This window comes from Falco biarmicus, chromosome 2, assembly GCF_023638135.1.
Source record: "Falco biarmicus isolate bFalBia1 chromosome 2, bFalBia1.pri, whole genome shotgun sequence".
Classification (NCBI taxonomy): domain Eukaryota; kingdom Metazoa; phylum Chordata; class Aves; order Falconiformes; family Falconidae; genus Falco; species Falco biarmicus.
This window is the reverse complement of record NC_079289.1, coordinates 118,869,272-118,896,853: the sequence shown is the minus strand read 5'-3', so window position 1 is coordinate 118,896,853 and position 27,582 is coordinate 118,869,272. Positions and strand designations below refer to the sequence as shown.

At 44.8% G+C, this 27,582-nt stretch overlaps 1 long non-coding RNA gene across 3 annotated transcripts; it reads right to left on the bottom strand.

The window, feature by feature from the left end:
• Positions 1-11,699: 11,699 nt before the first annotated feature.
• On the bottom strand, positions 11,700-27,529 carry LOC130144967 (uncharacterized). 3 transcript variants are annotated; one of them, XR_008820328.1, is made up of 6 exons: positions 27,078-27,529; positions 22,334-22,598; positions 21,347-21,493; positions 20,993-21,126; positions 19,674-20,005; positions 11,700-11,769 (listed from the first exon to the last, which is right to left on the bottom strand). It is a non-coding gene; the product is annotated as an uncharacterized LOC130144967 (long non-coding RNA). The 3 variants fall into 3 exon arrangements; XR_008820327.1 differs by lacking the exon at positions 11,700-11,769 and adding an exon at positions 13,586-13,737 and having other exon boundaries at positions 14,641-20,005; XR_008820326.1 differs by lacking the exon at positions 11,700-11,769 and having other exon boundaries at positions 13,586-20,005.
• Positions 27,530-27,582: the final 53 nt, after the last annotated feature.

Sequence of the window (27,582 nt, the reverse complement as noted above, 5' to 3'; positions counted from 1 at the left end):
ATCTACCTTGCTAAAGCCGTAACTGGGCTATCCTACAGGAGTAATACATACAGGAATAAAAATAAATAAATGAATACAGGAATAAAAAATGTATAGGGGAGGGGGAAATTATCTATAGGAACTTTTGTGGGTTTTGTTCAAAATTAATAGGTGAATCTGAGAAAAGAACATGAGTGTTTGTGATGTCCTGATCAGCCTCAGTCATGAAGCCACGGAATGCTCCAGAAAGACTTCCAGAAAAAAAGCAATTATCTGTTTATGCAAGGGTTTAAACAGAGTTCATCAAAATAACCTGTAGAGCTATGCAAGGATTTTGATAGAGAAACAAAGTGTGATATATAGTGACCGCTGGCATCTTGACCACAGAGTGGAAAAAACACCCTGTGGAAAAACCAGGGTAAATACTGGCTGAACACTGATGAGCAAGGACAGCCGTGTTGTATATGCAGCTGTTACTTCAATATTTCTTACTCTGACAACTTTGTACACAAAAAATTCTTATAGTAACATTAGTGTCTTTAACTGCAAGTTAATCATGCATGACACTAAGCATTTCTAGATGGTATCTTAGTTCAGGAATAAAGCAAACTGGTACAGTTTAGGGTCAAAGAAATTTAGGGAGTTAGAAAAACAGATACCCCTAAGAGAGAAACCTACAAGTAGCAAGTCCAAGGTGAAGTTAAAGCTGAACTCTGTACTGCAGTGACCACAGATTACTGATAAGTCCCCATCCCCACAGGGGCAGCGGGGGGAAATACCTCCCCTCACCTTGCAAGCGTCCTTAAGAGCACATGGCAAAGGTTCTTCTTGTTATCAGATATACCTGTATTTTCCTATGGGTCAGGACTCCGTGGGGCTTTTGTGTACGTAGCTTATAAATAGAAGATTTCCACGAGGTAGCGTGAGGTGACTGGCTGCCCCAGCAGCCCAGCTCTGCACAGGACGAGCAGCGGCTGCTCAGTGCTGCCCTGCTTCAGGCAGGGTCCCTTTCCCCTGCATCAAAAGGAAAGCAGATAGGAAACAGCTGTACATCTTTAAGGAAGGCAATGGTACATGTTCTTCATAATTTTCCCTAAAGCCCTCATTAGCTACGTGCAGAAACAGAAAACAGCAATTTCAGTAGATCTCACAGAACTGAATCTAGAGGTTCCTTAAAAGGCTGACCAAAAGGTTGCCCGCTGACCGCTCAGTAGTGTGCTGCTCTGGTGGCAAAATAGGCTTTGAGAAGATGAAAGTGCTCAAGGAGAAACAGGAGCTGGAGCTTCCTTCCAGCAGCAGTCCCCATCCCCAGCCTTGCCCACCTTCCTCCTTTGGCCACACCAGGAGCATAGGTTCCTCCCTGCCCAGCCTTTGCCTTTCGCTGCCAACGGCAGACACAGCGCTGGTGCCGGTCTTTAAGTCAGCACGCTTGTGTTTCATCGAGCCTCTTCGGAAGCCTTGCACTGGCTTTGGAAAGATACGGTGAAGTCTGAGATGACACTGAGAGCCAGGAACAGGGCATCATGCGAGGGGAAGTGGGGATCAGGAGATGCTTTGGATGGAGGAAGCGTGGCAGGGGCAGGAAGAGGGTACGGTGCACAGGGCAGCAACTGGGGAGACTGGGTGAAAGAGAACAAGACAATGGAATGACAGGAAGAATACTTAACAACCATTGAAAAGGAAGAGGCAATGGACCTCAAAAAAAAAAAAAAATGAAAACATGCTTAAGTGGGACGTAAAGTAGAGTTTAAATCAAGGAACTTAAATGATAGTGACTTTATCAGAGACCTTGCAACAATGTCAAGAGGCCTAAAGGGATGAGAAATTTTGGAATAGCAATCAGGAGTTACAGTTGAGGGAAGAGTTAATGTTGCAGTGGTATAACAATTAAGGATTATCAGAAATTTAATGAAAAAAATAATTTGTGTAATAACGTAGGACTAAAAAAAAGAAGGGGAAAAGTGGACAGAAGCTTGAGAATACAGAGAAAGAAGATTTGAAAAGGAAAAGCTCTGGTTAAAGGGAGAAAGGAGTTAGCCTGTCATAAAATAATTCAGTACGCCAAACAGAAAAAGATTTTAAAGAAAATGAAACAAGGACAGCAGAAGGGTTTGAACTGGAAGAAAGACTTAGCATAAAGTAAAAGGGGCTGGAATAGACATCACATATTAGTAGATTTGGTAATAAGTAACTGAATGTAGTGAAAGATACTATCAGCCATGATCACTAATACATGTAACCCCCTCCCTTATTTCAAGGTCTGGGCAGTTACTGAGCTCCTGCAGTATCAGAGCACTGGTGCTTACACCGGTGCAAATAAGAAATTTTGAACTTGGTACTCAACTGTGGATACCACTACTGGTGAGGCTGTGCTCGGTCTTCCTGGTTTCTAAGTCTAAAACCCACTGAACTGAATCGCCTCTGAAATCCTCTGGGAGCACAGATTCAGGTGCCTGAACGAGTGCCTAGTGCTGCAGGAGACATCCTAGGACAAGTGAGATGGCCACACAGGGCTGGCAGGTGTGACACTGGGCTGCCACGGGCAGGCTCGTGACCTTTTGGGGCAGATGGAGGTCAGTCGGAATAACTACAGCATCTCAAGCAGCACTAGATGGTGGTGAATTGCTACTTTTATGTCTAAGGAAGCCAACCCTTTTACCTGCTTCTTTCTGCTCCAGATGCAGAAGAATGAAAGTGAAACCACCTTCATTTCAAGAGAAGGCACAGGGGGCTCAGTAGCTTTCCCTGCTGAGGAAAGTTTGCTTTCTTCACTATATTTGTGCACCTATAGCAATTCCCTACTACAAAAACAGGTATGGTCTCCATTCCTCTTTAGAAACACTTCCACTGTGCTTTCCAGGCAAAAAAGAAACTCCAGCTCCTGCTTCTGTCCCAGCAGCCACAGCACTGGGTCAGAACCTGGGACCGTGGACTTCCTTAGTGGTGTGCAACTGCATAACTAGCTCTAGTTAGAACCTCAGCAAAAATTCACATTTTCCAACCATCGTGGGAAGTTCCTGTGAGGACAGGAAGGAATTTATTGTGCAACTAGTCAGGTGGCCTTCTCTGTGCAATGCACTCCATTTGCTGACAAGCGTGGTCCTGCATCTGAGGTATTTCTGTTGGCCGGGGGCAGGTGCAATGACGTGTTTTACGTGGCAAGATTAGACCTTTGCTCTGGTTAATCCAAGACAATTGTTTGAAAAAACTCTTGCCTTGGAAAGCATCATGAGTCATGATCAGAGGGAGGAGTTGTGCAATGATGGATTTTTAGTTCCTTTTAAGGCTTCCAATTCTTTATTCAAACAAAGAAGTGATATTCCCAAGCAGAAGTTCTAACTGTAAACCAGAAACTTCAGACACAGAAAACCTTCCTGTGGTTCTCCATGCACTGTGCATGAAGCAAGAATGGCTTTGGTGGAGTTGAAAAGTTGGGAAGCATATGTCATGGCAACAAGTTTCCACAGCTCCCTTCAATAGAAGAGGGCACCCAGGAATTAATATGATCTTTTTACCTTACCTTACCTACCTGTAGTGTTCAAGTGAATCTGGGAATAGGAGCTTCATTTAAAAGCAGAAATCATAGAAATATGCCAAAGAAAGAGGTCTGGGAGGGTGAGAGAAAAGAGAGGCTGTAAACATGGCTTGATCTGTCGCTAAACCAACATCATTTGGTGGCCAGACACAGGAGCTCCATATCATACCTTGTATGCACACACATACATATATATGCTTTGCTCTGGCCCTGGTGGGCTAATTCAGGGCAAAAATGAAAGGTCTGGCAACGACAAAAGAGGACTTGTGCATCACAGCCTGGGCTACCTGTTGATGGACACCATAAATACCTGGAAGACAGTGGGAGATGTTGGCCACCACAGAGCTGTGCCACAAGCCTCACCACAACTCGTACCATGCAGCATCAAATCTTCACCGTGTGTTGGGATTACATACCAATATATCTCCGTGGGCCAAATTTAGCTGCAGACTCTGAGCAAGCATTTCCTAACTGGCTTAAGAAACTTAGCAAGTACTTTTGGCTTACACAAACCTGCATGCCCAGGGTGCTGTGTCAGCTGAGTCTGAGCAGCCATCAGAAATATGAGCCCATGGTGTTAAATGTAAATTAATTAAATTATGTACTTAAATAATGGTATTTAATGAAATAAATTAAATCTGTATGGATTTCAGTTTGTGGGCTGGAGGAGGCAGAGAGAGAGCTACACCTGGGTTTCTTCACCACTGTTCACCAATAGAAATTTCCAGACTGCCTGAAGTCAGAGAGGCTCTCGTTTGAACAGAAAAGGGCTAGAAGGGGTGTTGCTTACGTGACAGGTAGGAGCAGAGTCTTTCTCAGTGAATTCAGGATACTGCATGGCATCATCATTTTTGTGCATCCGGAGTGGAGCTGGGCGGAGGAGCCCACCCTGGAAGCTGCTGTAACCCTGCCTGGGGAAAACCATAGTGGGCAAGTTTGTGACAATAAGGGCTTTTCATTTCAGAGGGGAAAAAAACTCTGAGAGCTTCTCCAAGCTGTGTGCAGTTAGTGATGAGAGCCTGGGAAGAAGGTACAATGGCAGTGATGCCCCAAGGTGGCGGGGCTTGAGCAGCTGGGGTGGTCATGCTGGGCTGAGCCCCTGGGCATTGCCACTCAAATCTTGGCTACACCAACCAAGCTGTGGCTGTTGTGCATCTGCTTTTAAAACAGTTTTACTCCACTCCAAAGTAGGATTAGGTTGGGTTTTTTCTCCTTATCCACCAAAGGAGATTTCACAGTTCCCAGGATAGCCTCCTGCAGTGACTAACTTTCAGATGTCAGTGGGGAAAAAGCAAAGTTCTTTTCCCCGAGAGACTGCCTCCTGAGCTGCTCCTACTCCTATGTGAAAAGAGACAGCTAGATCATCGCTTCCTAGAACCCCTCCGTATGTCAGAACACTTAGGTCCTTCAGCCAGCCTTGTGTTTTCCCAAATAAGTGCAACTAATTCCTCCAGTCTCTTCCCACAAGTCACATTTTCTTGCAAGCGCTCTCTTTGGTTTTCTCTGACACCACTGTGGCTACTACTTCTGTAAAACTTGATGCCTATAATGGAACAAAATCTTTTGATTAGAAGAGCAGGACAGTTAGCTCCTCTTCCCTACGGAGAACAGCTGTTACAGAAGGCCAGCACCATTCCGGCAGCCAAGTCCTGCTCGACCATCTAATTTCTTTTCTGCCGTACTCCTGCCTTTACCCATTTTCAGTTTTCCCTCCTGTTAGCGTAAAACTTAGCGGGGGCTTTTCATAGTGACACCTCATATTATCCAGCACATTGAGAGCTCTGGTTCTACCACCTCTCCTGGCTGCAGCTCTAACAGCAAGGCTCTTGATAGCATCTCCTGGCAGTGTAGGAAATCTGAGGAAGAGCTGGGCTGCTCATCAACATTGAGTGCTCACTGAATAATTGGGGAGGGTGTGGGAGATTGAAAGCTGTGGTTGAAAGCAGCAAAAAGCACAGCCGGTGTGCTTGGCAGCTATTGAGAGCAAAGCCGAAAGCTGAAGGGTCATTTGCTGTTTGACCAGATAGCAAAACCACAAGAAAGCACAAAGCAAGCTGCATTCTAGCTAAGGCTCCTGAAAATTTGAGTTCTCGCTGAGCTGTGTCACTAGGCAGTCCCAGTGCTGAGGCTTACTGTACAAACTCAACCAACAAAGGTTTTTGCAAGAAGTACTATTGTAGTTACAAATTACATTTAATTTTGCAGAATTCACAATTGTAGCACTGTATCTACACCAGCCTGTACTTTTGCAACGTATCGTGCCTGGGTACAAAGTTATTTTGTGGTATTTGTTGATGGCAAGATTTCATTCAGACTGAAAGAAAAATCGTTATGATGTAAATGAAAGAAGAAAATGTAACTAGTGTGTCTATTACTTAAGGACTGCTGCTAGAGCTGCCTGTGCGGTGCCAGAGTAAATCCCCAAGGCTCCAGAACTCTGCCATTAGCTTTCTAATAAAATGAAACCTAGGAGGAAAACCCTGATTTATAACCGTGTTAACATATTGTCTGTTTTTAAAATACAAGTAAAATGAAAACGATCCTTCAAAATGCAAACTTCTCTGTGCTAAAATTAGAATTAAAAAGTCATAGAACCAAACATTTTAAAAAAATGTTATATATATATATATATATATATATATGAGTACGTGTAAGTAGGGGGTTTTAGTCTTGAAATCATCTAGAACTTTACTTAAAAATTTACTTGCAAGATAGTCACAAAAGTAACATTTCCCTTCTCACTGGCAACCCTGCTGTCAGGATTCTCAGTGATCCACAGTCAATTATTCCCTGAGCTTATATTTCCAATTTTTGTATTTGAGTTGATATTCTTGGAAAAAAAAAAAAAAATCAGAAAACCTGAGAGATGGGGGAAAAAAGGTTTCCACTGACATTTTTCAGTGTCTTTAAACTGAGGAAACTGGCGGCATAAAGTGTCTGCTTAGAGAGATCTTGGTGCCTCCAGAAAGGCTTTGGCCAGGCAGTGGAGAGCAGATGCTTGAGGGATGTGGAATCCCACGGGCACTGGGCACTGCGGCTCTTCGGCTGCTGCCTGCCTGCAGAGGAACCGCTCAGGCTGATTGGAAAGACATTCCAGGAGCTCAGTGCCACCAAAATTCCTCTGCAGACTTCAGCGAAAGACCAGTTCCACCCAAAAAATGATAGACTGGAAGTTCATTCAATCCATCCTAAACGGCACAGGTCTTTGTAAGAGATAGACTTTCTCAGAACAAGTCTATACTACAATAACACAATCTTCAAGAGCTACGGAGCCCGTTCTTCAGCCTTGTTTTCACAAAAGCAGCCCCCTCCCCCGGTTTGACAGTCCTGCTTCATGTTAACTGTTACAGACCCTGAAAATCCAGCTCCTAAGACATCATTGGTCCCAAATATCACATCAAACAATTCACTCAAGGCAGTAAGAAGTCAGTTCTCATCACAATGTCCCCCCAGCACTGCCTCTCTGTTAAATGTGCAAATAAAGCTGCGGGAGATGACAAAACCCACCGACAATCACATTTCTACACTCCTGCTATGTCCCATATGACTTCACTATAAAACTCTCCTTTTGTAGGCTTTGCCTTACTGTTTGACAACAAGACTCTGACCAGGGTGTTCATCCACCCTTCACATCCAGAGTTGCATCAACAGTGACATTTTTTTACCTTCTCTGTTTACTCTTACTAATAGGTCTTTTTACCCTTACTAGGATTTTCCTAGTCACTAAGTTGCCATCATCCTGTCCAGGGCGCTGTGTACCCGGCAGCTACAGCTTACCACTTTGGAAGAGTGGCTTGTCCTAGCGCTGCTGGTTTCCACCTTTGCATAAACTTGAAAACACCTTTTTTTCTGTAGTAATTAGGCACTGCATACAGTAAAGAAAAACAGAGGATGATAATGCGTAAGCTTCAGAGGGCTCTTGCATAATTTTTTGAACCACTCTGATGCCAGCATTTAATTATTAGCCTTCAACTACCAAACACTTCCTATTCCTTTACTGATTGTCTGGGCAACACTGCAGAGGCGATCAGAGAGCCAGGCTCTCCCAGGGCACGGCGCAGTGCATGCACAGGGCAAAACAATGCTCCAAACCCTCAGTGGTTTACAAGACACGTTCACATAGAGCCTAGGCTTGAGTCCACTCAAGCAAGGCAGACAGACCCAAATCCTCATACTTATGCTTGAGAGTATCAACTAGGTTAAAACTCAAACGGGAGTTTAAGTCAGAGACTTAATAATAATGGAGTCAAAAGAACAGCTTAGAAGAACTTTGAAGCAGGATTTGTGCAGTGTATCAAAGCCAAAGCATTAGGACTGCCCACCTAGTTTGAACCACAAGGTATTTTTATATGTCCAACAACGGTCACTAGCAGATACGTAGAAAAAGAAAGTGTAAGGAATACACTTCTTTTCGTAACAAAGTGAGTACAGTTTTTGTATAAGAGAGGACAAAAGCTGTGGAAGGAGAGCTAGGGAAGAACCTTACCGGTGAAGATGAGTTTAAAAGGGCATGTCCTGGGGCTGGTAGACAGAATCTGCAAAGTTGCGATGAAAACTGAATGTGGAAGCCTAGAGATGCTCCACTGAAAGTGATATTCAGCTCTTGTGTCCATTTTGCTGTGCTCTGTGGTGGGGAAGATAAGGGGAGGAACGGTTGTAAGGGAGGCCAGCTGGGCAGCCAGGGGTCCCAGCGCATGCATCGGTTAACTTGGGCAGAGGGGGTTAACCTAGCAGGGTCTGTCAGCCAGTTGTCACCAACTGGTGGAGGCATTGGTGACTGCAGCAGAAAGAAGTGGGAGAAAGATCTCAGTCACGGCCTGCTGGGACTCCTCAAAGAAAAGCCAGAAAGAGGCCGAGGGAACCCCTTGAGGAGAGTGCAGACCACGGGATGGAAGGGACAGAGATGGACAACAGGGGCACAGAGGGAGCAGGGTGCAACGAGAAGCCTAAGTGAGATCCTGGGAAAAGTCCTCGAAGTGGGGGGCACTAAAACCATGGGAAGAGCGACCGATGCCTCAAAGACAATCATGCAGCAGGTCAGTGATGAGGTGAGCCACAGGTGAAGGGAAAGGTGGAGGCAAACCACCACAGGAGGGAAAGAAGGGGAACTAGGAAAAAAAAGGGTGGGTAAGTGAAACAAAATCCTATTTTCCTTAAAAACAACCACAGGCTGAAGAGAATAATATAGAGGGGGAAACATCTAGACCATTTCACCTTATTTTGTTTGAAGACATATGAGCAAATATTGATGTACTGCAAGCGACTCATCAGAGCCGTATGCAGTGTTAGAGCTATGGCTTTTGTGTAAACACAGCCCGCGGACTGAACTGCAGTATGGTTTTCCTGCACTGCTTCAGCTTCTCAGATCAAACTCAGGTAGCTAGTTTTGATGTCCTCCAGCACCGCTGCATTTGAGCAGGGGAACTTTTCCCTTTTCAAGACAGTTTCTATAATTGACCTGAGTGGAAGCCATGTGAGGAGTCCCACATGTTCTGTGGGTTTTGGAGCCTAAGAGCATCATGTTGGCAGCTTACTATTCACCTGCGGAGGCACCTCCCTGTTTCAGTGAGAAACACCCTCCCCCAACCCCAACCGATCTTCTACTAGTTTTCACTCGTTTGCAAAGAAGTAGATTAAGATTTAGGAAACCAGATTACAATTTAGCTCTTCAGCCAAAATTAACTCTTCTAGATCTCTAGTCTAGTTAGCGAGCCTCTGTTCTTTTTGACACAAATTAGTAGAGGCCAACATTTATCAAGGGTGTTATGTTTTTACAGCATGCTTGGATTTGATCTGCTGGGCCAGGCAGGAATGTTTTTTCTGTTACTTGATGAAGAGGGGAGAAAGAAAGGACTTGAACTACGGCAGCACAGCTATAACTGACTAACTCTTGGCGATGGAGTTCTCAGTTTTGACTCCCTTTGGCACGGAAAGCTTCCCACTGCTACTGTTGCTACTATCAAATTCATATGCAAACCCAAATGCTCCATCTCACAGCATGAAAGCTGTGTGAAATGACTCTCTGCCTTGGTGCCTCTGAAAATAACTCCACTGCACTGGTTAAATTAATCAGGAAGAAGGAAACAGGAATGAAAATTAATGGCCTGAACACTTCAATTTTTTTCATTGGAAATCTGGGAGTTTATCAACAAAGCTCACTTAACTCCTCTAGAGGAGAGAAGGATAAGAATGCGTGATTGCATAGAGACTGTTATAATCAATGTATACAGAAGTGCTGCATTAAAAAGCAGCAAAATAAGCCTTACTATGCAATTTTCCCTGTGTCTCAGCTCTTAGCTCTGTAACTTGACACACTGGTAGTGCAAGTGTGGCAGCCCTCACCGTTTTGTTTTGTTGAGTCTGTCCTGCTTGCAGCCGCTGTCTCACCTCTGTGATCAAGAGAAGATATCTGTTTGGATATGGATTCACGAGGACCTTATTTCTCACCTGTGAAGAAAGAACTTGTTATATGACATCACTTAAATATATGCAAACACCACCACCCTCACCCCCCGACCCCCCCCCCCCCCCCCCCCCAAATGCTCTGTAACTGTAATTAGGACCAAGAGAAAGAAAATGCAATGCAGAAACCCTTTGGTTACCATGGGGTAGCTGGCATGGCTGCAGGGGACCCTGGTGCCCCTAAGGGACAGTGACCTGGACTCAGGAGCTGCTTTCAGTTGAGGTCCAGCAGCAAACCCTGGTCTCAGCAGGGCCTGCCTGGTCCCAGCCGTGGGTGCCAGTCCCCGTCCCCATGGAGAAAGCCCTGAACATGACTTTAAAACTGTGCAAGTGGAACATCTGGAGTTACAGCAAAAGCAGGTTTTACCCACAGGCTTCCTTACAAATTTGAAGACATTAGTCTCAAACTAATTTTTAACAGAGCTATCAGCAAACAATCAAGTAGATCTGATTTCTTGTGCGCCCTCTGAGAGAGCCCAGTTAGACCCCTCTGCTCCGCACCCCTGGCTCTTTGCTACATGCTGGGCATTTGGTTTTGGCTTAGAGTTATTTCTTGACTGCTGAAGATACAGAGGTCTGTCACGCTGACTTGTCACATTGAAGTGACTCAACAAATTGCCCTGTCAAACTGAAGGAGCTCTGTAGGTTTCCTCAACAACTTCCATAAAATGACATCTCACTTGGCTTCGCACAGCAACATATGCGACGGCTTTATGTTTAGGACTGGGCAAACAGCAGGCAGACTGGGGCTGTAGGCTTTGGTTTTAGATAGGTATTCAAGTGTGAAACTTTAGACCCCCAAAACAAGCGAGAAAATCCTTTCATAGTGGGAAAGAAAACAGATTTCTGGATAAAGGTACAGAATTTGTCCAGTGATTTGTTTCAGACTGCGACTAAAGTATGTAGAGAAACTAAGAAGGGACCAACAAGGTAACTGGTGTACGACAACCAAAGAACAATCTCCGGCCTGTATTAGTGTATTACAATTAAGCGATACACCTCTGCCCATATATCCACCTAAAAAAGGCAGAGAGGGCTTTTTCAGCCATTCTGACTAGTCCTGTGAAGGGGTATGAGGGGGTGGGATCCATAACCAAGGCGGAGCTCAGGAGGCTTCCTCAGGCCTCCCTTGCACCAATATTTTTGACTGGGACGTGCTGTCATTTTCTTCCCCTTTTTACGTTTCACTCAGCTGAGTTAAAAAAAACCAAGGAAGGCTCTTTATCATCATGGGAAAGAGTCAGGGTGTTGGATACATGGCACCCTGTGCCTGGTGCCGACGGAGAAGCCCAAATACTCTGCGTCCTTTTCGCTTTGGTTTTACTCTCTGGATTGAGGACCGCAGCAGGATGCTGAGGCCAGCCCTCACGTTTTAGTATGTCCCATTTTCATCGATTGATTCCGCTCTTCTATAAGGTGGGGAAAAAAAAAATATCTTAGGTGTTAAAGAGCAGGAACAGAAGGCAGCAAGGCAGGGTTTTGCTCACCCACCCTGGCACAGGGCTACCCTGGTTTCTCCAGGGACATCACAGTGACAGCAGGGCTGCCCCATGGGCTGTGCAGCGGCTGCATGAGGAGAAAGCAGTGGTGTGCACTTTATAAAAGATTTCTTTTGGCTCCTGCCTGTCCTTGACACAGACACTCTGTCAGCTGTCTCAGAAAGGGGTGAGATTTACTCTGTGTAGTGGTCACCTGGCAGAGCCTGGGTGCAGCTATGCACAGCTCCAGGGTCGGCTGGGGTAGTCACCAAGCTCCTCGCACCATTCTGCCTTCATTTCCAGAAGAGAAAAAACCTTTCATGGGACAAAAACAACATAGTGAGACCAGGTTGTGATAGCTAAACACCCTCACATGCTCATCCCTGGAGCAGCAAGAAGCAGAGTCTCCCTCTGCCAAGGGAAGAGCAATTTGTTCAAGAAGATGTAGAGACGTGCTTTTGGGAGGCATGAGGGTCCAGGTAGACCAAGTGTTGCCTGCCAGTGATTTTTCTTTTTTCAACCCACACAGTATTTTATTGTTATCATTTGGCTACCCGATCCCCATTTACACTCTACTTTAAAGGGAAGAAAAGAAGCTTTTAAGCTTGCACAGTACACAAAGACAACACCTATATTCAAGCATCCAGTGTAAAGTAAAAAACTGGGAGGGCTGGGAGTAGCTGTCATCTCAGCTTTGATATGCTGTACGGGCACTGAGAAGGGCTGAGCGTGGGATTGCCAGTACAGTGGAATAACTGGACTTCCCTAAATAATCTATACAGCTTCCCAGGCTTTCAAACCTTCCTCTCCCTTCTCTATCAAAGTGCCAAGAACGGGAAGGATAAGCACAAATGACAGCACCTCTGTGGGTCCTGAGTGTCCTTTTGGGGGTTAAATGAAACATTTGTACCTTCTCTGCAGAGACAAGAGACATAACCCAACGGATTTTGGATGCCTGACTGAAGGACACAAGCTATGGCCATGGAAGATCTACATTGCCGTGCCACCCAGCTCCTGGCGCTGGCTCTTCACCCTGGGGCCACCTGAATCCCAAACTTTCTGACACAGCTGTGACTGTTTACCGTGGCAGATCTCAACTCATGCTTCAGGAAAATTCAGACTGGTTTCTTGTCATTACAGGACATTAATTAGGTCTCTTGGGTTTAATAAAAAACCATTTTTTAATATTTATAAAAAAAATCAGTAAAATTTTTAAAAAATGTGTTATTTCTCTCCATTGCTCATCCCAGATTGTTTACCTTGGTCCTTCTGATAAGTGGCTTTTGCCAAGTATTTTTTCCCTACAGCACAGAGCAGAAGTAAGGCTCCCCAGAGGCTTGCTCGGCTGTGCCTGCAGCATCCCCTTTCTTGCAACGGCTGTGAAGCTGTGTGCTTGAAAACAGCATGTTGGCCAGCAGCGAGCAGGCAGGCTGCCCAGTACAAGCCTCACCAGAAAGGCTGGAAATACAAAGCACTGCCCATCTGAGCCTTACCCCCATCCCAATAAACTCAGCACGGGAAAACACGTGCCACCTGCATTAGCCTGGAAGTTCACAAGGATTATCTTGCAAGAGCATGGTGCCTTCTGGAGTGTAACAACACAGCTGCAGTTCAGGTCACATCAGGGATTGGGCTTGATTGTCAGGGTTAGTTTTGTTTAAGCCCACTTCCACCAGTCCCCAGTCTTCTTCACATTTTCATATTTAAGATCAGGTTGCAAAAAGAAACACCCACAAAGGCTTGTCACTCGATAAGCCCATGTTCAAAACGGAATAATACTAATAACCACAAAGCAAGGCATTGTTTCAGTGAAAGGCAGCGAGCTCCGGGAGTAACGTATGAAACCTTCAGTATGACAATAAAGACTTCTCTGTTCCTCTAACATCAGGTCTGAAAGCTGTTCAAAATCTGGACGCGGTCTCTAGATGGCACTGTGAGTCTATATAATAACGATTAATCAAACATTAACAACCCTATTAAGTGTTTGCATTGCTAATTGGGCAAGAATTCACAGCTACCAAGTGGCTAGCTTCCAGTTCTTTATATATCAGACGTGATACAGATATATATATATATATATACACACATATGTGTGTGTGTATATATACACATATATACACATACACACACATACGTACACATACCTAAAAAATCATAGCCATATTTATATTGCTTATTTACCCCTTGGGTCACAATGCAAGCTTGTGCTTCACCAGATCTCTTCAGTTTCTTCGCAGTCAATGCTGCAAATACAGCCAGCTGGTTACTCTTGTATGTTCTCTCCTAAAATAAAGTGATTTAGCTCATTAGGGGCTCACTGGACTACCATGCAGCCCCTGTACTCTCAGGATGTAGTACCTATAATCAGGTTGTTTTGTCTGATTAGAAATGCTTAACTGAAGGGTTAATTAGCCGTTCACAATTGCTGGGTGTCTGTGTGATCAATCAGTGTTGGTGAGTTCACTGCTAGACATCATCTTGCTAAAGGCATGGAGGGATATGTTATCCAACATCTTAAATCAGTAGAGATATTTTTTTTTCTCCTTCCATTTTAAATGAACATCTTTTAAAAGTGCTAAAATATAAATCAGTTTTCCAATCTACAGTACTATTCAGGATTGCTACTTGCAGAAATGCTAGTGTAGGTGGAGGGTGATGCGCAAAGCAAAAGTAGGTTCAAGATCACAGGGGTCTGCTACGCTATCAGAGAGGCTGGCATTTAGTCACCTCCTGAATAACATTATTTCCTTAATGGAAAGCAGTGTGATCGTTATCATGATGAAAGATCAGGCTTAGCTTTTTGGATAATTATTCTGTCTGTTTGGGCTGCAGTTGGATATCAGCTCTAAAAACGCTATGGAATTAGGACGAGAGAACACTAGTAGCTTCTTCTACTAAGAAGCTCGATCTGTTCCAACCCACCAAGAAGACCGGCGCATGATATAATCCTCTCTCATATATACTTATGGTATGTACTATATAAATATAGTATATATACTTATGATATACTATATATATCAGTTAATATACTTTTAAATAGTGGTATGTGTTATCATTATGTGAGCACACTGTGTTCCAACAGGAGATACGGACAAATGTTATCATGAAGACACAACAGCAGGGATAAAGTTATCAAGCAAAAAAAAATTGTTTGTGGTCACACAGCAAAGCTGTTCTGCCACTCACCGCTGCGCTGCAAAGCTACGCCCCGTCCCTAACGTCAAGTCAGAGGTTTCCGATTTGCACAAGGGTGATTCCACGGCAACAACATGAAGGAGAAGCTGAAGTCAAGCACCCCGTGCTACGCCTCAGGCAGGCAGTTCAGATTCTGTCATCCAAAGAGCGGGTGCAGCTTGTTCAGGCTTGGTGATAGCCATTTGTTAGCACGCTCGTCAACCACGATGGTATAGACGACTGGGAGAAATGATTGTAGAACCCCAGAGTAATGATCACAAGTGAATTCCATGAAGTCCTACACAAATCTCTCCATGTTGCTCATTTCTTTACAGTACCCAAAGGGGACCAGAGACCCTTGTGGTGTAAAGATAATTCATACAAACACCATAAACAAGTCCTGCTGACTCAAAATTTTGTATTTCAGGTTTCAGTGGGAAAACATGACATGCCAACTGTAAGATATAATTAGTAAATTCTTGGATAGATTAAGAAAGGAAACTTAAGCTTTAAACCACATAAGCAGCAACACCATGTTTAAAAAGCAAGCCCCTTGACCTCAGCTGACTGTCAGGTGATGCGGTGACACGTGCTTAAGCATGCACACGCACTGCAGCAGCAGGAGGACATCACCCAGCCCAGGTACCCTTCTCCCTCCTGTTGTGCAGAATGCCACGTTCCATGTGCTGGGCTGCACACCCACACAGAGCCCCAACAGCGACGCAACAGCCCGGCACAGCGGGTTTTCAAGCGCTACATTTAATTCTTCTGATATCCCTGATCTTCCTCCAAGACTAATCACCTGGTTTGGACACCTACAATGGCAAATTTCATAGCAAGAAGGAGCTTTAGCAGATGCCTCCACGCTGAGATGCCACCAGTGCCCTGTCCTCAGAAGTGGGCTTGAACGTTCCCTCAGGCCAACCTGTGTCACAGGTGCCTGGTGCTCGTGGCATTTGCTGTCCCGTGCTGCCAGGTGAAACCAGTCAGGCTCCAGTTGTTGCTGGTGTACCGAGCACTTCTGGCTGGCTTACCCTCCAGCCCCGAACAGCCTAAGGAGGAGTGGTTTAGATCAACAAGTGTATTTTGTTGTTGCTGTTGTGTAAATCTGCTGCTACACAAGCAACAGCATGGTGGAATTCCTGATCACAATCCGTGGAGTTTTGAGATCAAAAATCCCCTCCAGCAACTCACCATTAGGTGCAGTTCGGCTGCCATATGACTTCGGGAAACGGATGGACCAAGGCAGGCACAGAATTACAGCAATAAATCAGTTTATACCTGCTTCTTGCCTCAGCATCGATGAGACGATGTTCTGACCTACCCAGCTAGAAATTTTAATTAAATGAGAAGCACATCTGAAGTAATCTAGTTAATATTTCGCAAAATGAATACCACCTTTTTAACTGCCCATGTCCAGAGAAAACCAAAAGTGAAAGCGCTTCTTGTTAGTGCCACGGCAGTTGCAGCTTTTTGGTCCCAGCTCCCTTGCCTCACCTCTTTGTTCAAAGACAAGAATAAAAAATCTGATGATGCACATTACGGTAAAAAATGGCACTTGAATAATTCAGCCTCTCATTTATCAGTTATTACACCGTGCTCCTCAGAGATCTGAAAATTCATTCTGTTTACCAGAAAGCTACGCCAGCAAAGCCTACCTGCTTCTTGTCCTTAAATGGCATTTATGTACAGATTTAATGTCAGTGTATTATGGCTGAAATCTAACACTCCAGATTCCAAACCACAAAGTCACATTTGGCTTGTTGCTACATTAGGGAAAATAAAATATTATATTGATACGATATCCACCTGATAGTATATTGATATGATATCTACCTGATAGTATATTGATATCCACCTGATACTATATTGATACGATATCCACCTGATACTATATTGATACGAAATCTACCTGATACTATATTGATATGAAATCTACCTGATATTATATTTATATATTTACCTGATATGATATGGATTTCTACATGATATTATATTGATACGATATCCACCTAATATTATATTGATACAATATCCACCTGATATTATATTGATACAATATCCACCTGATATTGTATTGATACGATATCAACCTGATATTCTATTGATACGCTATCCACCTGCTATGATGAATCACACTTATTTGCACTTTGACTGGCCTGGAAAACTTCCGTTCACTCTCTACATGCAAAATGAGGCTGTGGTTGTTCAGGCAGAGCCTGGCATCCCCGTGGTGGTTGTGCAGACAGCGGTGCGGTAATCCCTCCCGGCAGGCGGTGCAGAGTCGCTAATGTTCATCCCAGCCATCTAATTAAGCACTCCTATACTTCTGAAGGCAGGGCCTGAATATTTTCCTCCCTTTTCTGATAATTCAGATACAAGTTACGTAGATTTGTTACATTTGCTAGAAATCAATTCAACTTCCTATTTATTTTTCTTTTGCCTAAGGGCAAAACCTGCATTTTATTCTATTTTGTCAGGACATGCTTCACAGGCCCAGGGTTTGCTGGAGCTGTGTACAACTTCTAAAATCAAAGGACTCATTACAAGCTTTCAGCATTTTAACTTGGAACTTTCCCTAGGGCTTTCCCTGGCTTTTACTTGAATTTAATTTTTTTTTTTTTTTTTTTTTTTTTGCTTATAATGTAATGGGGTTAGTTGAGTGCAAGTAGTTACCGAATGGCAAGTTTCTCTTGGAGCCCAGCCTCTTTACCGAGCCCAAGAGCCTCAGCTATTGTCCTTGCTTCTTTTGCTGCCCACGTGCCACCTTGTTTGTCTGCAACAGGTACTGCACGAGTACAGATTTACAGACTATTCATTTTCATGAGCGTCATTGAATCACTGATGTCTTTTGCTGCACCTCATTCAGCAGCAGCTGCTTCTGCGTCTCCCTTGATGTCACCTACCTGCTTCTGATGCAGTTTGTGGGCTTGAGCTGGTTTTGGCTGTGGTAGAGTTAATTTTCTTCATAGCAGCTAATACAGGGCTACGTTTTGGATTTGTGCTGGAAACAGTGTTAGTAACACAGGGAAGCTTTTGTTATTGCTCCTTACTTCCAAGCAGCGAGCTGGCTGGGGGGCACGGCCGGGACAGCTGCCCCCCGCTGCCCAAGGGGATATCCCAGACCATGTAACACCACGCTCCGCACATAAAGCTGGGCAAGCAGGAGGGGGGACACGCTGGGAGCGATGGCGTTTGCCTTCCCCAGCCCCGTCCCGCGTGCTGAGCCCTGCTGCCCTGGGGGGGCTGAGCCCCTGCCTGCCGTGGCAGGGGGAAGGGATTCCTCGGGTGGCTCTGCTTGGGCACGCCGCTTTGGCTTTGCCCGTTGAACTGTCCTTATCCCAGCCCACGAGTTTTTGCACTTTTATCCTTCCCATTCTCTCCCCCATTCCACTGGGGCACAGCGAGTGGCTGCGTGGTGCTTACTTGCCAGTCCTAAGAACTGTTTAGATGGCAGTTTGGTTGTTGGCAATTCTGTTGTAGGGACCCTGAAGTAATAAGCCTGATGTCCCGTGGGGCAATGCCGCATCGCCAGACTGGACAGAGAACTTCTGTCTCAAGTGTCAAATCAAGCTGTGCTTTAGAAGAAGTAGAAGAACTTATTTCAAGCAATCACAGTTTTTCCTTAGAGAAGTGCAAACATGCATCATACTGAGGATGCTGGCTAAAAAGCTGGAGGGTTGTTCTTAAACCACTTTTTGAGCAAAATATTTAGTGCTCATTTTATTTTGCCGTCACAGGATTCAACAGCACGTGACTGAAAATATGGACTTGAAACTGGGGCTCTTCCGCAACTTCTCAAGCTAAGCATTATTTCACTTTTTAAAGTGACTGTGATATGGTCAGTGGGTCCTTTCATAATGCCTTTGACCTCTGTACCCCGACCCAGCCTTTTAGATATGTTCTTTGTACTTAAGAGTGGCATCACCATATATCTCCTTGCTCACATTACCAAGGTCCACACAGCTACTCTACGGAAATTTCTCCATAATGGTTGGGCATGAAGCCAGTGCTTTTCAAAAGATTTCTTCTTTATATCAGTGTCCTAGTGTGACACTTTCCCAACAGTCCTGTTCTGCTGACTTCAAAAACAGATCCCCCGTTGGTGTCCTAACCTTTCTGAGACTGTCCAGAGGCTCGCTGTGATTGTGTGCTCCCCATCAGGAAGGAAGAACTGGTGTGCTTTCTGGTCTGACAGGCATCATTTGCTCTTCATGCAGCCTATCAGGCTGCCTGTTACAGATAAGCATTGACCCCGCAAAGAAATTCCAGTTGAAATAGAGCAAAGCAGAGCGATATGGCAGAAAACCATTTGCACAGTCATGCGATAGCTCAGGGTTCTCAAGATCTTTATGCACCATATCCTTGCTTTTGAATAAAGCATGTGCTATTATATTACAAGAAATAACACAGGCCAATGTTGGGGCATGTGCTAAAGAGGATAAGCAGGTACATTTCCGAGCAAGGCTTAGAATTGTCCTGTATTTTTGCTTTTGGAACGGAAGTCCTAAACCATTGGGTTTCTGGGAACATCCAGGAGCAGACCTGAACGTTTGCTTATGCTTCATACATAGGTGCTGGCTGAAAGAACCGCTTGGTGACACAGAAGGTAGTGAGTAGCCCTTTACATCAGGAAGGGTTCCTGAACAATTCAACACTTCTTTGTACTACGTCTTTCTCCGCAGGCACACCGATACCACAGAACCAGGCTATACACCAGACCAACTGCCTGAGCTCAATTCAGCATAGACAAGCCCAACATTCAAATAACCTCAACAAAGCAGGACCGTTTGGCCTCTTCACCCCCTGGTTTGGGACTCACTGTGACAACCGTCACAATTACTGCCCAGACATAGAGGATTAAACCTGCAAAGAGTCTCTCACAAGCGCTAAGTCAGCTCAGAGTGGGCTACAGAAGTGAAATGCCCCTCCACACTGCTTATGAGCAAAACCTGTTAGAACCCAGATTTTATAACTTGTTTTCCGAAGAGGAACAGTAAGAGATAACACACAGCATTAATGAAATTGGAGATGGTATCTCTTACCTTTGGTGAGCATGTCATTTTTTGTTACCAATCCACTGTAATTCCAAGCATTTCAATTGTCAGAGGGAACTGCTTCCAACAAATAAGCAGTGCCTGAGATTAACAAGGGTTAGAAGATTTGCACTTGGAATTCTTCTCTTCAACTTGTATTGGTTGCAAAAGGTTGTGTGCAATCCACCGGAGAGTTTTCCACATGTTTAACACACCTTAACCCTGGGTGCCTTCCTCCCTCGGCGTTCCCCTTTGGACCACGCAGTACTCCTACCGTGGCCATGCCCACGGCTGCCTCGACAGGGTGCTGCTTACAGGGGACTCCTCTGGATTGCTAAAGCCTGGAAACAAACGGGGGAGGTTCTGTTGGCCGAGCCCTCGAAGAAAAACCACCCACAAGCGAACAACCAGCGCATGGTACTTGGTTAGCTACTAGACCGTGCAATCTTATTTCAAGTAGAAGGACAGAATTGCTAGGTGAGTTGTGATGAAGTCGGAGAGGTTCACAAATGACTAAAACCATAACCATTGTATCATTCACATATTTCCAAGAAGCATCAAATATAGCTCACTGAACTTTATCAGCCCAGTGCAAACATTTAACAAACACTAATAATTTCAGTCTGCAATTTTCATTGCTTGCAGCCTGTAACAGAGTTCGACACGAGGCAGGAATAAATGGTAACCCCGAGAGAGGGATTTGCTGATGCAGCGGGCTCATTCAACGTCTAAATGAAACATCATCTCCCTGAGGCTAAAGGTTGTTTTGAAATTATTTACCTACAGACTGATGATACCCATGGGCTTACTTCATTACTCTGTTCGTTACGGTCTTCCCACCTCCACCCTCCCCCACCAGTCTCTGTAAGAACAGTCTAGGTTTGTTTCCTCTGTGGTTAATGCTTTTTTTCCCCACTGAGAAGCCCTGCATAAGTTGGTGAGAAACTTGTGTCCTTTCCGCTTTGCCAGAGTCGGTAATTCAGCTGTAGGGTAATGGCAGTCTTCAGAGGTTCTGCATTTGGTCTAGTAAATCAGAAAGATTTGTTTGGTCCAGGCTGCCCCTCAGTTTTCCATACCCTTGCCATCCCTCACACGCCCTGAGGGCCTCTACTGCGTACACACTACCTTCTCCTTTTCTCTTCCAGGCTTTTGCAGGCACGCAGAAGAGAAATGCATTAGTTGGAGCAGCTGGGAAGAGACTGAGCAAGGCTTTGGGCAGGGAATAGTAGAGATGCAATCAGAGGAGGGATAAACTGGACTCTTCATCCCTGGCGGCTTTTGTAGAGATAGCCCACCCACCCCCACCCCCACCCCCCAGCCCAGCCTACCCTGCCTTTAGGATTTCCTTCCAGCCAGAGGTAGGTTGGCTCTGTTGTGGCATTAACGAGGACGTCTGCCTCCGCTCACACCGGGCTGCCACACGGACAGGTTCCTGTGCTGAGCCAGGTAGCCATCGCGAGTCCTAGGTGGAAAAGCATCTCTGTTGGAGAAAAGGCTCTAAAGCTCTTCCAGCCTCTCAGCAAGACAAGCTGGGAAAAGGATGGCCTCAGCAAAGGGAACACTTAACATTCCCATCCACCAGTACCTTACGTCTGCTGTTCCTTTGCCCTTCTTCCCCCAGTTAAAGGTGACCGAGGGATTTGGGCAAGAGAGAACAAACTGATAAAAAGAGCTTAACTTACCACGGGAACACTCAAACCTTTCTTCTGCTCATTTAGGGGAAACACAGTGAGAGTTTCAGTGAATTCATTTGTCTTGCTTTTGCAGTGACTTGTCACCTCAGCTGCCAGTTTTCTTTTCCATATTTTCCTGGGCATGAGAACGGTTTGCTGGTGAAGGGGAAAAAAAAAAAAAAAAAAGCCAAAGCTATTTGGTGAAGCAGTCTGAAGTATCTTGGTTGGTGGAGAGAGACAGGAATTACAACGTAATGCAGCTGTAAGGTGTAGCAGGGTGCGCACGGCTTGGTTCCAGGCACGCTTTCCTCCAGCCAACAAGTGCATGCTAGTCAGAAAATGAACTTTTTTAAATCCTGCTGCTTCCAGGAGATAATCAAGATGATACCTTGAAGCATTTGTAATAGCTAACTTCCTCACTAACTTAAACAAAATTAAAAAAAAAGTATTCTGTGGAGAAGGGGATTTTGTACCACCTAGTTTAGACAGAGAGTTTTCATCTCTGAGGATGGAGGGAATGTATTTCCCTGCCCTGTTCTGACGGAACAGCCCCGCACAGCCACAGCACGCAACGTGCCGTCAGCACTCCCCGCTGCAGTCTGTGTTTAATACGCTCACCAAGACTGGAGGAACCATGGTTGGTAGGAGTTGCTCAAATGGAGGCAGCAGTGTTTCCTTCCACTGTCCTACGCCGACATCAGCTCAAGCAACAAGCAAAAGGCCAGAGGACCTGTGTGGTTAGTCTCGGGAGCTGCTAGCGGCACTGATACAAGAGGTGCCGGTCATTTGCTTTGCTTCGCTGGGTCGGATTAGATGAGGTGACACTAAGCAAATAGCTTGCTGGTGGGATCTCAACCAGCCAGCACCTCTCCTCCCTGCCCCATAACCCAAACCACTCTACAAAGGCCAAGATGTGCAGGGTATACAATTTACTTTGTTCTTTAGGAAGCCAGAGAGGTCTGCCCCAAATCTCTGCTGTTCACACCACAGCTCTACCTCCAAGCCCGTTTTGAGGCTCCCAAGGCCCCTCGCAGAGGACAGCCCTGCAGCCTGCAGGAGCAGCGCCCTTTTCCCAGCGGAGCAGCGCCTTCCAGGACTTACAGCAGTTTGCCCTTCTCATTGATGTTTCTTGATGGCTGGTTTAGGCAGCCACGCCGCACACCTCTGGCATGGCAGCAGGCTGGCACGATGTGGCAGGTGAGATGCTGCCGGCGAGGGGGAGTGTGCATCACCCACAGCACCCAGGCGGTGGTCCAAAGCCCTGTAAAAGTGCCAGACAGCATCAATCCCTCCAGCTGCAAGTCTCCCACTTCTGCAAGCTAGCTGCTGAGCTGCCACACAGATGTTTACAAGCATCTCTCTGCCATTTTTAATTAACCAGGCTTTAGTTAAATTTAATACAAGTTATGCTCCATGGGAATGGCTGCAGCCAGGACACACCTGTTACATCAAATCCCCCAGGGACTGCAGCAGAGAAACACACTGTGTATCATGTATCTATTCAGACACAGGAATTGCATTCAGTTAATACTTGTAATTCAGGATCATAGTCCTCAAAACATACCCCCACATCTCACTGACCCTAGTAAGATCTGAAATTGCTGCCATAATTCCTGAAAAACCTAAACCCACCCCCGCCACTGTCTCACACACTCGGAGTTGCTGCCGTTTGAGGTGTGAGGTGTAGCAGGGTTGAACTTTGGCTCCAAAGGCATTTCATAGCGGTGCAGTGAGCAGAGAATTTTTATTCTGCATTTCAGTTTCTGTCTATAGAACAGAGATGCTGGCTCTTCTCTGTATCACAAGAGCATCATATCTATACATGCACTCTAAAGACCTGGACACTGCAGTGAAAACAGACCAAACACAGTCCCTGGTGCGTGTCACCACAGGACTCCGGAGGTAACCTGCTTCCAGCATGGACTGCAATCTGTCCTTTTCACCCAATTCGAACAGCAGCTCCTGACACAGCTCTGAACCATCTCCATCACTTTCAGATTTCAGGGACAGGGCCCACTTCTAGTCATTAAGTCATAATTTCATACCACTCTATACTGAAGTGCCACGTGCGAGCCACGAGCCGTGCAGGGCTCCCCGGAGCAGCTTGCCTGTCTGCTGTAGGCAGGCAATGCTCAAAGCCCAGACGGGCTTGCTCCTTTTTCTCCTTGATTTAGTAAAACGTGGGATGTATTACTCTTCAGCTGAGTATGTCTCACTTGCTCCTACCTTCTCCTCCTCCTTCCCCCACCCCAAATTGTCTTACTACTTAATATGCATGCAAAATTACAGCAAATTGGTCTCAACTGAATTTGAAATCATCTCTGCATTATTTCCCACTATCTTAAAAACCTTCGTTTTCAACAGCACCTTTCATGACCTCAAACTTAGTCTAAGACTCTACATTTCAGTCTTCAGGGAATTGTCACATTTTTCCTGTTACACTGCTCAGAGTCTGTGCTTTCTCCATTTCCAGACCCGAGGGAAAAATTAAAAAAACAGTTTTGAGTTTTACAATGGGAAAGACTGGCATTTCATTACAACAACTGCAATATTAATACATTTTACATTCTGAGGATGAGGCACACTTGAGCTTCCAGAATTCTTGATGGGCACTTGCATTTATCCCAGTTTTATGCAAAAAGCTCATGTTCTTGATCAGACATTCAGTTTTGTAAGAGAAATCTGAAATTTGGTAACCATAGTTTCACACGCTAAAACAAGTTTTGTTGTTGCTGTTGGAGCCTGTTTAATTATAATCAGCTCAGCTTTTGGTCTGTCTGCCTCTGAAGCAAAAGAGACACTTATTAAAATAGATTCGTGCCTAAGTGTGCCTCCTTCAGGTCACTGCTTGTGGTTCTGCTTAGTGAACCACCAGCTATTTCAGAAAGACCTTCATGACTTGCAAGAATGTTGATCATTTTCATGATCATTCCACGTTTTGCCGAGCGTGGAACCCCTTTCCACCTGCCATTTACTGTTCTTTAGCTCAGGACAGCACTGTTGTTCCACATAGACTCATGCAGTGCAACAGAAGAAGCCAAACACGAGAAATAATCAAACTAAATGGTTTACCGATTACCAATGGGATGCAGATTCTTTCCCACCATCTAGGAAAACAAATGGTGGCATATTTTTTTTTTTCAGGCAACAGAGAAAACCCACAGGTTTATGGGTCACAGGAAACGTTTATCCGCTCTTGGAACATTAAATATTGGCTGCCTTCAGACACAAAGCTTCAGTAATTAAAAACTTCATTTAGCAGTTCAAAAGGCAACATGGCATCACAAGCAACTTGTACCGTGTAACTGCATACTGTGTCCTGCTGCTACGGCAGGCCACGGCTTTTCTGGGAAGCAATTGCAGAGGTGGGGCAAATAAAGGCAGCTGACCTCTATCTGAGTTTTTGTCTCAATTTTTGTAAAAATTCCACTTATACTTTGTGGGTTTTTTTGGTTACCCCCTCCCCCTAATACTGAGAGTAAAACACATTCCAATTTAACCATAAGGATCCAGGAGCTGGGTGGGATTCTTGGGCTACATCTGAAGCCCCTATACTTCCAGCCATTCCCTGGCAGCAAGGCAATTCCTCGAAACTTTAATTACTCACCAAGTATATTGTTTCCAGGGCATCAATGCAGTTCTGTCATAACAGCTAAAGTTACAGTTACTAACTGCTTTCCAGATTTCATGTGTGCGAGCTTTTAATTTATGCTGAATGCTTGACTCCATTTCACCAGCTTGTTTTTCAGAAAAAAAAAATGGAAGAAGAACCTTCTGCAACACTCCTCCTCACTCATCCATAAAGTAATCTGCAGACATCCATAAGAAGGGAGCATGGAAACCAAAACCAATTAATTGAAAAATAACTGAAAAGCCATTAAAGTGATCTGCAGAACCTTATAAATAAAAGCCAATTAAAAAAAAAAAAGGAAGCATGACATTCGTAATTAAATATTATATGATAGAAGTTTACATTTGTTATTCCATAAAGCTTTCAGATTAATTATTATGCCCAATTTTTGGAGAAGTGTACTAATTAAAAAAGGAAGAAGAAATAATTCTTGTTTTTCTCTTAGGAAATAATATCCGTCTTGATTACAAAAGCCAGAGTTTACTTTTGAACCACAGTTCTCATGAGTTAGCTGAAAGGCTCCATCTTTTCTTCACCAACTTCTTCAATGCCCCTTGCCCAAGAATGTGGCGATTGTTCTGACTGTGAACATTAGAAGGGTAAACTGAACTACACCTGTTCCGCAGAAGCACTGATGTGCCCTCAGGCCTGTTGCACACACAGCCGTCTGCTTCCCATGGTCCTAACCTAAAACCCACCTTTCACTCATCGTGGTCATTATTCCAGATAGACCCTTGCCTTGGTTGCGTGTCCTCCTGAGACACCCAAATTAGTCACATCTCAGACAGTTCTGTAGGCTTTCAACTTCAGGTGAAGAAATCTTTAGCTATTTTTCACTAAAAAATGAGCAGAAAAGGCATAGTTTTCTTGATTCAAGAAACAAACGTGGATAGGACAATTTCTGGCTGTAATGTTTGAGCAGCTGAATCTGAATTTAACGTGTTCAGAAATGGTCCAGGGCCTGAGGAGCACAAAGGTGTGCTGAGCTTTGGGGGTACTTTGCTGCTGTAAAGTACTTCACAGTTCATGTAGCACAAGCACTGCTCAGTACTCAGAAGTATACTTTGCAGCTCCACAGAAAACTAAGCACACTGTTAACTTACTCTGAAATAATTCACGATAAAACCTTTAAGCCCTTGAATAGCTTGAAAAAATGCAATACCTCTCTCACCCTCTAAAGAGACCAAGACCTGCTCAAAGGACTCTCCCACAAAGATGCTCACTTGGAGTTAGGTATCTCCAGTGCTTTGACATTAATCAAAATCAAGCAACGATTGATAATTCTGTTATCCTAGTGTGATGTGCACGTGTGTAACGTCCCTCCGAGGTGTGAGCAGAAAGCAGGTACCCTGCTTTGCCCACGATGGTTAGTGCTAGTGGGAGTGCTCCAAACAACAACCAGTACTACTGCACTTGCCTCTATAAAAAGGCAGGTTACTCAATCTTTCTTCAGTGGATGAAGTATAGCACATGTACTTTGGGTATCCAGCTCTGCTGCTTAATCAACGCTAATTTAAGACTATTTTCAGCGGTGAAAAGCTTAGTTCATGTAGGCTCCCCTCAAAAACTCTCTTTTCACAAAATAAATAATTGGCATGAATGACAAACTGAACAGATCTCTCCCATCCACCTCCACAAAAACCCCAGTGGCAGACTAAGTGGTAGCGGTACCACAGCCAGGCGAGCACTCAGCCTCTCCCCGCTCCACAGCTACGCAAAGGTGCTGCACGATATGAATGGTGCTGCTTCCACAACCCTAACAGGCAGTTTAGGCTTATAATAGAGTCTATTTTTAAGCCATTGCATAGTTAATGCTAGTAAGCAATTACACCAGGACGTGTAAAAGTCTTTAACCTACCATGAAAAGCTAGGATTACTTTTGAAACACTAACTGGTAAGGAGCAAAACGACAAACATGAACCTTTTGGAGTGATCCGGGTGCTCTGTATTTCTACAGCCTATAGGACAGTAAAGCAATTTCCCAGCACAGCCTCTAATAAATACATCAGCACTACTTATTTGTATCTTCAATTCCAAGTCTCTGTCTCAGGTTGAATTTGAAGTCCAGTGGAACATGCAGCTTCTAAACAACACCCAGAAGATACTAACCTCGTCATCTGCACACAGAGAGGCTGGAGCTAAAGACTTCATCACTGAAGAGGATGGCAAACACAAGCCTGAAGGCAATCTTCTGAGTGCCACGGTCTTGTTGGAAGTGAAGAATCTCCATCCGAGGGGCAGGGGACACTACACACTCCAGGCAGCGTGCTTAATGCCGCCTCCAGACCTGGAAGCAACAGCAATGGAACATAAGTGTACAGTAGGACTTTGCTAATCTCCACTTACAAGCCCTTCTTCCCAAACTACAACTAAAACATGGGGGGCTTACACAGAGAAAAAAGTGCAATTATTTGGCAGCCAACGAATACAAGTTAAATTGATCATAATCTTCAATCTTCAAACCTCCGACGGTGGGCAGGGACACTGAAATCCTGTGCTTATCCACAGGCTGAGACCCAGTGTGACCATGAATAATTCCCGAGTTTCCTTGCAGTCCTATATATTGCTCCTGTTTTGGCACAAAGGTGTCCTCTCCTCATGGGTTTACAGCAGG